Source organism: Aquarana catesbeiana, linkage group LG03, assembly GCF_042186555.1.
Source record: "Aquarana catesbeiana isolate 2022-GZ linkage group LG03, ASM4218655v1, whole genome shotgun sequence".
NCBI lineage: Eukaryota > Metazoa > Chordata > Amphibia > Anura > Ranidae > Aquarana > Aquarana catesbeiana.
In genome coordinates this window covers 109,583,983-109,597,645 of record NC_133326.1, presented here as the reverse complement: position 1 = coordinate 109,597,645, position 13,663 = coordinate 109,583,983, and the positions used below count along the sequence as shown (strand labels likewise).

The window sequence follows — 13,663 nt, the reverse complement described above, 5'->3', positions numbered from 1 at the left end:
GGGTTAAATGTGTTTCCTAGGGAATGCTTCTAACTGTAGGGGGAGGGGACGCACAAGGGGAGGAGACCGATCAGTGTTCCTCCGTTCTGGGAACACAGATCGCTCTCCTCTGAGCTGACAGGACGTGGATCTGTGTGTTTAAACACACAGATCCACGGTCCGGCCCGGTTAACGGGCAATCACGGGTGCCCGGCGGACATCGCTGCCGCCGGGCACACGCACCGGGTTCCAAGCAACGCGGCGAGCGCGCGCGCCCCCTAAGCGGCCGGGAACCCGAGGCCGTCATATGACGTCCACCCAGGATGGGAGATCCCATCTGTGGACGTCATATGTCTATAGGCGGGTAGGGAAGTGGATACGGAAGCGTGGGAACATGACAAAGTAGCTTGTGGAACTTTTTGCTGCGATCTGGTTTGCACGTTTTTTTTTACTGCTTTTTTGCTGCATTTGTTGCTGCTATTTTCAGGCATGTTTTTGTTGTGTTTGGGGTGTCATTCACAAATAATGGCACCATAAGTGCGATGCTTGTTTTTTGCACATTCTAGGAATGTTCGCATTTCTGTGCGGACTCCTGGAATGTCCAGATGTGAATGGAGCCCAAACTCTAATAAAACAAAATTCTATTCAGATATAAATTTAGAACTCAAAAAGATCCCTTCTATCTACTCCCTCATATTTCCAAATCCTCTTTTATTGTTGCTGTGATGTGGCTTCCTGTTGGAGGGTGACTACGATCGCTCTCCATGGTCGCTGTATGTAGGAACGTTGTCACCCTCTCTTGCTTGCTATGAAGATGGCCTATGGGATTTGTAGTGTCCATAAAGCAATGCATATGACTGCAACCAACCTGCACTGCTTGTTCCAAACAAATGGAAATGAGGGGTAAAAGAGGTGCAGGAGCTCTAAGAGGAGAAATACACAGCATGAAATATAGGGACAGTGGAGGTGTGTTTTATTTTTGGAAAATAAGGATATAATTTAGTGTCACTTTAACATGGTTTGTTATCGTGGTTATCAGAAGTGGTAGGAAGGATGCGCATGCGCAGTAACAGGCGGAGGACCAATGACGCAGGGGGAGCCCGGTGTACTGTACACACCACACTGGAGATCTCGCGAGACTGGGACGTGGGCAGATCCGGGAGAGGTAAAGCGGCTGGAGAGCGGTGTGTGCCCGAGGCTGGAGGAGGACGTCTGTGGTATGGAGGGGGATCTGTGTGCGGGGGATGGTGATCTCCGTATGGGGAGGATGAATGGGGTGTCTCCGGGTCATCAGATCAGTCCGGCATCGGTCACTGTCCTCCGATCACCGGTACTCCCGGCTTATCCTCCATAGCGATGTGATCAGCCGTGTGAGTGTCGTGCTGCATCGGGCAGTGTGGAAGGAGATCGCTCAGGATGGGTCGGGGGCCGAATGACATTTGTTGACATTGAGGGTCTCTTGTCTGTCAGAGGGGATCTCATTCTGTGTGTTATCATCCCCCCCATACACCCCATGTGTACACCTATCCCCCCCCCCTGTCATCTGTACACCCCCCCTGTCATCTGTACACCCCCCCTCCCCTGTCATCTGTACACCCCCCCTCCCCTGTCATCTGTACACCCCCCCCCCCCTCCCCTGTCGTCTATACACCCCCCCCCCTCCCCTGTCATCTGTACACCTATCCCCCCTCCCCTGTCATCTGTACACCTATCCCCCCTCCCCTGTCATCTGTACACCTATCCCCCCTCCCCTGTCATCTGTACACCTATCCCCCCTCCCCTGTCATCTGTACACCTATCCCCCCTCCCCTGTCATCTGTACACCCCCCCTCTGTCATCTATACACCCCTGTCATCTGTACCCCCTCCCCCTGTCATCTGTACACCTATCCCCCCTCCCCCTGTCATCTGTACACCCTCCCCTGTCATTTGTACACCTATCCCCCCTCCCCTTGTCATCTGTACACCTATCCCCCCTCCCCCTGTCATCTGTACCCCCTCCCCCTGTCATCTGTACACCCTCCCCTGTCATTTGTACACCTATCCCCCCTCCCCCTGTCATCTGTACCCCCTCCCCCTGTCATCTGTACACCCTCCCCTGTCATCTGTACACCTATCCCCCCTCCCCCTGTCATCTGTACCCCCTCCCCCTGTCATCTGTACCCCCTCCCCCTGTCATCTGTACACCCTCCCCTGTCATCTGTACACCTATCCCCCTGTCATCTCTACACCCTCCCCCTCATCTCTACACCCTCCCCCTGTCACCTGTACACCCCCCTCTGTCACCTGTACACCCCCCTCTGTCACCTGTACACCCCCCTCTGTCACCTGTACACCCCCCCTGTCATCTGTACACCCCCCCTCTGTCATCTGTACACCCCCCCTCTGTCATCTGTACACCCCCCCTCTGTCATCTGTACACCCCCCCTCTGTCATCTGTACACCCCCCCCCCCTCTGTCATCTGTACACCCCCCCCTCTGTCATCTGTACACCCCCCCCCCCTCTGTCATCTGTACACCCCCCCTCTGTCATCTGTACACCCCCCCTCTGTCATCTGTACACCCCCCCCTCTGTCATCTGTACACCCCCCCTCTGTCATCTGTACACCACCCCTCTGTCATCTGTACACCCCCCCCTCTGTCATCTGTACACCCCCCCTCTGTCATCTGTACACCCCCCCCTCTGTCATCTGTACACCCCCCCCCTCTGTCATCTGTACACCCCCCCCTCTGTCATCTGTACACCCCCCCCCTCTGTCATCTGTACACCCCCCCCTCTGTCATCTGTACACCCCCCCTCTGTCATCTGTACACCACCCCCCCCTCTGTCATCTGTACACCCCCCCCTCTGTCATCTGTACACCCCCCCTCTGTCATCTGTACACCCCCCCCTCTGTCATCTGTACACCCCCCCCTCTGTCATCTGTACACCCCCCCCCTCTGTCATCTGTACACCCCCCCCCTCTGTCATCTGTACACCCCCCCTCTGTCATCTGTACACCCCCCCTCTGTCATCTGTACACCCCCCCCTCTGTCATCTGTACACCCCCCCCTGTCATCTGTACACCCCCCCTCTGTCATCTGTACACCCCCCCCCTCTGTCATCTGTACACCCCCCCTCTGTCATCTGTACACCCCCCTCTGTCATCTGTACACCCCCCCCTCTGTCATCTGTACACCCCCCCCCCTCTGTCATCTGTACACCCCCCCTCTATCATCTGTACACCCCCCCCTCTGTCATCTGTACACCCCCCCCTCTATCATCTGTACACCCCCCCCTCTGTCATCTGTACACCCCCTCTCTGTCATCTGTACACCCCCCCTCTGTCATCTGTACACCCCCTCTCTGTCATCTGTACACCCCCCCTCTCTGTCATCTGTACACCCCCCCCCTCTCTGTCATCTGTACACCCCCTCTCTGTCATCTGTACGCCCCCCCTCTGTCATCTGTACACCCCCTCTCTGTCATCTGTACACCCCCCCTCTCTGTCATCTGTACACCCCCCCTCTCTGTCATCTGTACACCCCCCCCTCTCTGTCATCTGTACACCCCCCCCTCTCTGTCATCTGTACACCCCCCCCTCTCTGTCATCTGTACACCCCCCCCTCTATCATCTGTACACCCCCCCTCTGTCATCTGTACACCCCCCCTCTGTCATCTGTACACCCCCCCTCTGTCATCTGTACACCCCCCCTCTCTGTCATCTGTACACCCCCCCTCTATCATCTGTACACCCCCCCCCGCCATCTGTACACCCCCCCTTGTGATCTGATAAAACAAAGTTCAGGAATATTCTTTCATCCCATTGTTATGCAAATCTATGTACACTACAAACTGTATGATTGCATCGGTTCTGATATCGCTATTTTACTAACCTGCCTGCTTATTCTAAATAGGAAACCTTCATTTTGTTTGCAAATATTAAAGATTCGAACTACCAGCAAGAATAAGTCCTTACATTGGAAGAGCACCTGTCATTTCAGATCCATCATGACAGCGCCTGTTAGCGGGCATCCACTCACCTGCTGCTGCCACGTCCCTCACCTTGTTGTGTTACCGCTGCATCACCAGCCGTCCCATTAAAGTAAATGGTACTGTCGGTGAGTCAACAGCAGGTTAGAGGAGGAGCCTCTGCAGGACAGAGATGACAGTTGCTCTTTAAAATTGCCTTTTTACTAGTGATTTAAATCAAATCCACCCTGACAGGAACGCAGTCTGATTTTCTGAGCGATTTCTGCATCTTCCCCTGCAGTGCAAATTTTCTGCCCATTTATTTGAATGCTCTGAAATCACGCCGGATCGCAAAAAAAAAACTTTGTGCATGCACTATTGAAAAAAACGTGCCACACCAAATCATATGGCGGTATTGTACCGTGTGATTGGTGCCTGCAAACACTCTGCACTTAGGTTTTGCGTTTGGAGTTGCTGTTAATGTATTGGCACCCACAGCCGAGGCATCCACCAGATATGGTATATACATAGACCAGCTGGACCAGTGTAACTCTAACAAATATCCTTATCTTGAGTTCTTCTTTAAGGGAAGTAAAACAGAAAACAACCAGCCCTTACTTGCCTACCCGCCAGATTCAGATTATACTGGTAATTGTTTGTCTTTGAAAAGTGATGTGTGAGGAATGCAGACTGGATATGTATAGGAACGTAAACGCCATGTTCCCCGTTACATAGAGCTAATGTCACCTCTGTATTCCATGCTTGCTGTTCCATATTTCCATGGTTGTATTTTTGTAATTCTGTAGATTCTGTAGATGGTGCATAGAGCATCTGCTTGCAGTCAGTCTGAGCAAACTAAACAGTAATGCCGCGTACACACGATCGGACTTTACGGCAGACTTTGCCCGGCGGATGGGATTTCGTCGGACAATTCGATCGTGTGTGGGCTCCAGCGGACTTTGTTTTCTCAAAAGTTGGACGGACTTAGATTTGAAACATGTTTTAAATCTATCCGTCGAACTCGAGTCCGGTCGAAAAGTCCGCTCGTCTGTATGCTAGTTCGACGAACAAAAAGCCACGCTAGGGCAGCTATTGGCTACTGGCTATGAACTTCCTTGTTTTAGTCCGGTCGTATGTCATCACGTACGAATTCGACGGACTTTGGTGGATTGTGTGTAGGCAAATCCGTTCATTCAGAAAGTCCGTCATAAATTCCGCTGGGCAAAGTCTGCCGTGTGTACGCGGCATAAGCCTTGGTTCACACTAGATGTGGTGCAAATTCGCTGCGGATTCCGCACCGCATAATTGCAACCCGTGCATGCGAACCGATTGCGGCGTGTATGTTAACTACATCCTAACCAGCCACTGCACATAAACGGCGCTCTCTCCTTCTGGGTGGACGTTCCTGTACATCCCTCAGAAGGAGCGGGATCATGCGGCCGTGTGCCCGCCAGCTGCGCGGTCCCGATACGCTCGTGTCACCTGGACACAGACCGGCAGGAGGGCTCTGTGATTGGCCCTCCTGATCACATGATGTCTGTGTCCAATCATGGCCATAATGCGATGTAAATAGAGAGTCGGTTGCTAGGAAATTGGCTCTCCTTCTCCTCACACAGAGCCTGTCAGTGAGGAGGAGAGCAGATCTCTGCAGCCAGCCGGTGTTTTGTCACATTAGGCGACCCGTCAGAATGTGTGACGTTCTGTCGCCGCCATCTTTCTACACCCCACACTCCTCCATAGTAAGAATACATTGAGAAGGGGAAAGCGGACATCTTGTTACACCCAGCAGAGTTTTGCATTTTACACTTATTTTTAACAGTAAAGTGTGTTTATATAGTGTAATATGGTACTTAGAATTCCGTCTGACTGGTTAGATGTTGAATTTTAAAAGCAGCGAACGTCTGTCAGATTAGCAAACCTGTGAGATGAGAAGGCTTGTCGCTGCTTTTTTAAAATTCAACATCTAACCAGGCAGAGGCATGATGGGACTTGTAGTTTTGCAACAGCTGGAGGTCTGCTAATTGCTATTTAACCACTTGCCGACCGCCGCACGCCGATGTACATCCTAAGTTTGGCGGCAGATATTGTTGTTATGGCAGCAGCTAGCTGCCATAACCCTGCTATCCCCATTTTCGTGCAGGGGTCGGCTTTCAGATAAAAGTGGTCTCTGCGGCGGATTCGCTGCGAGATCACTTTTATCGGTGGCGGGAGAGGGCCCCCCCGCCGTGATCCGATGCCCTCCGCTGCTTACCGGAGCGTCAGTAGCGGCGGAGGCGATGGCGTCTGTCCCCTTGCTGTACATGGAGACGAGTGAGGGGAAGATGGTGCCCACTCGTCTCCATAACACTGCAGGGCGGAAGCGACGTCAAAACGTCACTTCCGCCCATACGTCTTAAAGCCACATTTTTTTTTTCAATGTTATTTTTTTTAAATTACTTTTTTTTTTTTAATTGCATTCTAGTGCAAATACGAGATTTTTGACCCCAGATCTCATATTTAAGAGGACCTGTCATGCTTTTTTCTATTACAAGGGATGTTTACATTCCTTGTAATAGGAATAAAAGTGGCACATTATTTTTTTTTTTTTTAACAGTGTAAAAATAAATAAAATCATGTAAAATAAATAAGAAAAAAAAAAAATTTTTTTAAACCCCCTGTCCCGACGAGCTTGCGCGCAGAAGCAAACGCATACGCGAGTAGCGCCCACATATGAAAACGGTGGTCAAACCACACAAGTGAGGTATCGCCACGATTGTTAGAGCGAGAGCAATAATTCTAGCCCTAGACCTCCTCTGTAACGCAAAACATGCAACCTGTAGAATATTTTAAACTTCGCCTATGGAGATTTTTGAGGGTAAAAGTTTGACGCCATTCCACGAGCGGGTGCAATTTTGAAGCGTGACATGTTGGGTATCAATTTACTCGGCGTAACATTATCTTTCACAATATAAAAAAAAAATTGCCTAACTTTTACTGTTGTCTTATTTTTTTTATTCAAAAAAGTGAATTTTTTTCCAAAAAAAGCGCGCTTGTAAGACCTCTGCGCAAATACGGTGTGAAAAAAAGTATTGCAATGACTGCCATTTTATTCTCTAGGGCAGTGGTTCTCAACCTCTTTAGTGCTGTGACCCCTTGATAAAATTTCCCGAGTTGTGGGGACCCCTAACAGTAAAATTATTTTAGTAGCGTGGGTTTTCAGCACCCAAGGCAAGACAAGTAACTTGCGCCCCTAACCCACGGACATATAGTGCCCTCCGAGTCCCTTCCGCTTGTACAGTATTAAAACCCATGGTACATTTTAGGATGTACCACCTCTTTCTTTGTTCTCCTTTCTTTCCCTTTTATCTCTCTCTATCCTAATTTCTTGTTTTTTTTTTTTTCCCATCCCTCTCTCTAGCCATCTTTCTTGTTCTTTCTCTTATTCTTTCTCTCCCTTTTTTTTGTTCCTCCCCCTCTTTTCCTCTCCCTTCCACGTATTCTCAATTTTTATTCCTTCTCTTACTCCTTGGTGGGGGGAATGGGATGAATGGCAGTGCTGGGAGGAGTTCTGATCAGCCAACTTAGGTGCTCTTGATCAATGCTGATCTGAGAACTGTAGTGGGGACTTTTAATGGTCACAGGTAGTGTTACTCACTGAGTCTCTGACTTTGTGGTGTCTCGTAGCAGTGACACCTATGCCAAAATCAGGAGATAGGGTCTTCTCCAGCCCCTCCCACTTCACATTCCTCACCAGTCAGCTGACCTCTAGTCTCTGCCTCCCAGCCATGCGGTGGGCGGCCGCCGGCTCTAGGAACAGCCCTGCTGGGCGACTGCAAAAAGGCTGGAGAGTGGTGCGGGCTTCAGGAACAGCCCAGGATTCGGTGACCCCTGGCAAATCATCATTCGACCCCCAGGTTGAGAACCACTGCTCTAGTGTGTTACAAAAAAAACAATATATAATGTTTGGGGGTTCCAAGTAATTTTCTAGCAAAAAAACTGTTTTAAACATGTAAACACCTAAATTCCAAAACGAAGCTAGTCCTTAAAGTGATGTTCCGGCCGAAATTATAGTTTTTAAATAAAAATACCCCTATAATACACAATCTTAATGTATTCTAGTAAAGTTAGTCTGTAAACTAAGGTCTGTTTTGTTCGTTTATAGCAGTAGTTTGTTATTTTATAAACTTACAGCAGGCCGTGGCCATCTTAAGTCTGGGCATCTGAAGCCAGACTGTATTTCTTCCTGGATCTCAACCTTGCAGATCTCGCACATGCTCAGTGCAGCACAAGCAGTGTAATAGGTTTCAGGTCAGGTTTCCATAGCAACGGCAGTGTCAGAGGAAGTTGCCGCCCCTTCCCAGAAGGCATTGCAAACAGGAAATGATACGATGGGCCGCAGCCAGGAAGGAGGAAGTGAAAAATGAATACAGCATATATACAGTAAGTGCTGAGAAAAAAAAATTTAAAATATCCAATTCGTTTACAGTGCACAGTTTAGTGAGGGATGCTGAAGAATTGTAAAAGTGGGTGGAACTCCACTTTAAGTGGTTAAACATATGGACCAGAAAAAAAATAAAGTGACAGTGATGAGCAAAACCATAAATCATACAAAAAAGGTATCAAAGTATTTGTGAATCAATCACTATGGAATAAAAAAACCTAATTAATGAAATAACAATAATAAAAGATATTATAAACCTATTATAGATGTAGAAGATATTGCACTTACAAACCCATCCTGAATGTGCGCCAATATATATTCCACAAACCGCTACAACAATTGTCCCCATAACATCACCAAACGTATACCATTTCATTACTTCTGGTTTATGATGTCTTCGTAAATGATTTACAAATACTTAACTGATTCCTCCTTATATGATTTCTGGCTTTGCTCATCACTGCCCCACACATTCTGCATGTCTGGTCACTTTATTGTTTAGGACAATTCTGTTTATTACGGTCATAATTTGCACATAATAATAACTGGTGCATCAGATACTGTCAAACTCAGTGTCTGTGTTTTAAACTAACATTCACATCTTTACTAGTACTTTAGTTAGTATCACCTAGTAGTAGTAGTACCGTAAGTAAGTATTAGTATCTGATGACAAAGTCACTGCAGTCTGTGAGGAGGACTGAGGACAAGCACGCCCAGTTCTTCTTCTGGGAGTCAGCAGCCTGTGTGAGCTGAGGAGGACTGTTCTGGGAGTCGGACATTCGCTTGGGTCTCCTGCAGCAGCCTGTGCGGAGGACAAGCGTGGCCATCGGCGTCCAGTAATCTGGGAGTCAGGGAGGCTCAGGTCTCCCGCAGCAGCCTGTGAGCCGAGGAGGACTATCCAAGAGTTGGGGACGCTTGCTCCTCGTGATTCCTGCAGCATGCAAAGCGGCGACGCCAGGCGGCTGGGGATGACGTCAGTGGGAGGCGGGAAAAGAGAGGGCGACTAATGCCCACGGCTACTTTTTTAAAGCGCTCCACTGTTGTGAGGTGAGGCAGGGCGTGGTGGATGACGTCATCTGCAAATTGCGATTAGGCCAGTCGTTGCATCGATGCAGAATCGCGGATGGCTGAATCGTGTTGCATTGATGCTACGATTAAATTCAACACCCCTAATGTTTTCAGTCTTCCCGATTGAGTGATACTGTGAATAGTTCAACCTCAAAGATAGAGGACATTTTAGGAAGAGAAGTAGTTATTTGGTGGACAGCTCCTGATTGAAGGTGTGTATTGCAGCCTGAGCTGCTTTTTTTTAATATTGCCAGAGGACCAGTTTAATGGAAGAAAAGAATACCTTCACCTGAAGTTACCTGCTTTCTATTCTTTTCCATCCTGTGAAGAATGTCAGATTTTTTTTTTTTTTTTTTTTGGGTAGCATGTACCCCACTTCCTCGTTCCTCACCTAGGCAAGGATGACGTTGTCTCTGTTTGACCACCCTACCACCCCCTCCTTCTCACAGCCTTCTGGGATAACCTCACACATCCAGTTGCGATGCAGGCCATGAGCCTTGTGCATATGCAGTAGGGAGCCGGCTTTGAGTCATCAGGAACTGACAGGTGGCTCCCGAAGCCAAGAATGGAGCATGTAGAAGAGCCAGCTGTGTGGAAGGCAGCAATGGTCTCCAGGAGCTAATAAATATCTATTTCTTAAAGCGGAGTTTCACCCAAAAGTGGAACTTCCACTCATTTGTTTACCCCCCCCCCCTCCGGTGCCACATCTGGCGCATTACATCAGCAGCTTGGCTTCCTCCTCCTCCCCTCGTCCTTCCCCTGCTGCTGGGCCAGTAGAAGAGTGCAGCGGTGCCTCGTGCATGCGCAGTAGGGACCTGGCGTGAAGCCATAATGCTACACTGCTGGGTAACCTTACTCACAATGGCGGCGGCGGCAGCACCTGATAGCTGATGGAAACAGGAACTGAACTCCAGGACAGGTAAGTGTCCTATTATTGAAAGTCAGCAGCTGCAGAATGTGTAGCTGCTGGCTTTTAATTTTTAACAGTGGTGGGCGGACCTCCTTTTTAAAGTGGTTACTAAACCCACAACAGTAAAACCAGTCTATCTATACAGTAAAGCATGCTTGTTATACTCACTGTGGAACCTAAGGGGTTAATCCTCTGAACTGGGTAAAAAGGCTGGTTGATCCTGTCTTCTCTGATCCTCCCCTTCTTCCTCTATCCCTAATCTATCTCCTGATAGTACAGAGCCTTGGGGGCACTCTGTACATGCTCAGTTCGGTGTCTATTGCTAGAGAGTTTTTTTTTCTTTTTCTTGGGAGAGTGCATGTGATCAGCACAGGTCCAATCAGCACTGTCCAGACAGAGGGTCAGGGGTCCTGCAGCCTCATGGGACAGAAAGAGGAGAAAGAAAACTCCTCCTACAAGCTTTAAAGAGGAAGTAAACTTCCCTCAAATGTTTGTACCTATAGGTGAGCCTATAATAAGGCATAATAGGTACTGTAAATATCTTCTAAACTTGTACCGTTTAGGAGATATTTACTGTATACTGTGCCAATTACGTCATCGACACATGCGCAGGAGTGACGCCTCGTGGCTCCGGCCAGTCAACAGGAGTCCGTGGACCCGGAATGAAGATGGGTGAAGATGGATGTGGTCTCCAGCGAGGACGACGCGGGCTTCATTTGCAGGTAAGTGTCACATAATGTGCTAGTATGCTATGCATACTAGCACATTATGCCTTTTTACTTTGCAGAGGAAATAAAAACAGCAGAGTTTATTTCTTCTTTAACCAGACACTGATAGAAATCACAAGACTGCTGTATACTGTGATGAGAAAAAAGGTATTTAGCCGTTTAAAATTACTAAAATAATTGCATTTCCATGTTCTGTGTACTGTGGGAGACCAGATATAGTGAATGCAGGGTCCTGGGTTTAGTAACACTTTAAGCATCTTCTTTTCAGTACTTGTTGGTACTGACTTTTTTTTTAATTTTCTCATTCCCAGCAAAAGTTTCTCTTTCAAATTTTGGTCAACTCTGTGAAATCCCAACTCTAGGCTTTTTCCTTTTTATACATTTATCCTCCAGCCCAGCAGTATAAGTATCCTTTAAAAAATAAATAAATAAAAAAGCACTAAAGTAACATCTTTTAATCTTTGTACATTATACGTTGGCAGCTGCGAGAACGTACACAGCGATATTCTGAGCCCTAAGAGAGTTGTGCTGGAATTTTTCCTCCAATTAAAGTAGTAAAATACCCACAAATATTCACACATGTGATGCTCGTTTTATGCATCCTTAGAAGAATTAAATGGAGCTTTTCTTTTTTTTTGTGTGTTTTTGTACATTTTTGTAACGGTTATAAACCAGAAAATTCCTCAGAAATGCTGTTGAATGTCATTTCGTTGTGTTTCTGTGTGTTCCGCATGACAACTAGAGTGCTTTTTTTAAATTGATCTTTCAATGGAAAGTTATATTTTAACAATGTGCTATAATCATGCCATGAATAACATCTAAAGTAATCTTCAAAAAAAAAAAAAAAAAAAAAAAGACTTGTTTATTAGGTTTCCATGTCTTATCCAGTCAAAACAAGGCTTGTCGGCCTCCTCTCTTGCTGGTCTCAGGAAAGTGCTTAGAACCTGAGACAAGCACCCCCTGTAAATGCACCCATCTCCTTGCTAGGTGCGTTGTCAGATAGCAATGGGGGGACGTCCTCCCCAACTAAGTAGCTAGACTTCTACAGCATGCAGGAAGATGGGACTACATGTAACTTTTCCCCTGGGGAACATAACACTATTAAAAAATAAAAAAGGAAATGAGACTTCTTCTTTAACTGCTTCCCGACCGCCTCACACAGATGTACTGCGGCAGAAGGGCACGTACAGGCAGATTAACATACCTGTATGTTGCCCTTTAAGAGGACCGTGAACGCGGGTCCTGCGGACTCGATGTCCGCGGGGATACCCACGATCGTCTCATGGTGAGGAAGAACAGGGAGATGCTAATGTAAACAAGCATCTCCCCGTTCTGCCTAGTGACACTGTCACTGATCACAGCTCCCTGTAATCTGGAATGGTGATCACTGACGTGTCACAAACAGCCCCTCCCACCCCACAGTTAGAATCACTCCCTAGGACACACTTAACGCCTACAGCGCCACCTAGTGGTTAACCCCTTCACTGCCAGTGACATTTTTACGGTAATCAATGCAATTTTATAGCATTGATTGCTGTATTAATGCCAATGGTCCCAAAAATGTGTCAGAATTGTCCGATGTGTCCGCCATAATGTCGCAGTCACGATAAAAAACGCTGATCGCCGCCATTACTAGTAAAAAAAAAAAAATTGTCAATAAAAATGCCATAAAACTATCCCCTATTTTGTAGACGCTATAACTTTTTCCGCAAACCAATCAATAAACGCTTATTGCGATTTTCTTTACCAAAAATATGTAGAAGTATACGTATCAGCCTGAACTGAGGAAAAAACATTTTTTTTAATATATTTTTGGGGGATATTTATTATAGCAAAAAGTAAAAAATAATGCTTTTTTTTTTTTTTCAAAATTGTCGCTATTTTTTTTGTTTATAGCGCAAAAAATAAAAAACGCAGAGGTGATCAAATACCACCAAAAGAAAGCTCTATTTGTGGGGAAAAAAGGACGTCAATTTTGTTTGGCAGCCACGTTGCACGACTGCGCAATTGTCAGTTAAAGCGACGCAGTGCCGAATCGCAAAAAGTGCTCTGGTCAGGAAGGGGGTAAATTCTTCCAGGGCTGAAGTGGTTAACTGCTTCAATTCTGAGCACTTTCACCCCCTTCCTGCCCAGACCAATTTTCAGCTTTCCGTGCTCTCGCACTTTGAATGACAATTGTGCGGTCATGCAACAGTGTACCCAAATTAAATTTTTATCATTTTCTTCCCACAAATAGAGCTTTCTTTAGGAGTTATTTAATCACCGTGGATAAAAGTCAATTTATTTTTTAAGGTAAAAAAAAAAAAATATTTAAATCAGATTTTTTTTTTTATTTAAATCGGATTTTTTTTAATCAATTTTAGTTTTAATAAACTGCTTTTGAAGTAAAAACTATCTAAATATAGTTTACTATTTAAGATACATTAATCATTTTAGTTTATTCAGCATGAACTGGAGCTTAGTTATGTAGCAAGTATTTACATTTTTTGTAAACTCATTCAATGAATGCAAGCTGAGATAACATGCACTGCATTGATGCATTCACTCAATTTCACAGTAACTAGGGGTGCAACGGATCAAAAAACTCATGGTTCGGATCGTTCCTCG

At 46.7% G+C, this 13,663-nt stretch overlaps 1 protein-coding gene across 2 annotated transcripts in view; it reads left to right on the top strand.

Moving 5' to 3' along the window:
* Positions 1-1,013: 1,013 nt before the first annotated feature.
* Positions 1,014-13,663, top strand: part of SCAMP5 (secretory carrier membrane protein 5) — a 48,441-nt gene continuing 35,791 nt past the window's right edge. Inside the window, exon 1 of one of the 2 annotated variants that reach the window (XM_073618941.1) lies at positions 1,014-1,144. The gene's annotated coding sequence lies outside the window, so the exon portion shown is untranslated. Of the gene's footprint in view, positions 1,197-13,663 lie in introns of both variants that reach the window. The other variant, XM_073618940.1, reaches the window with a different exon arrangement.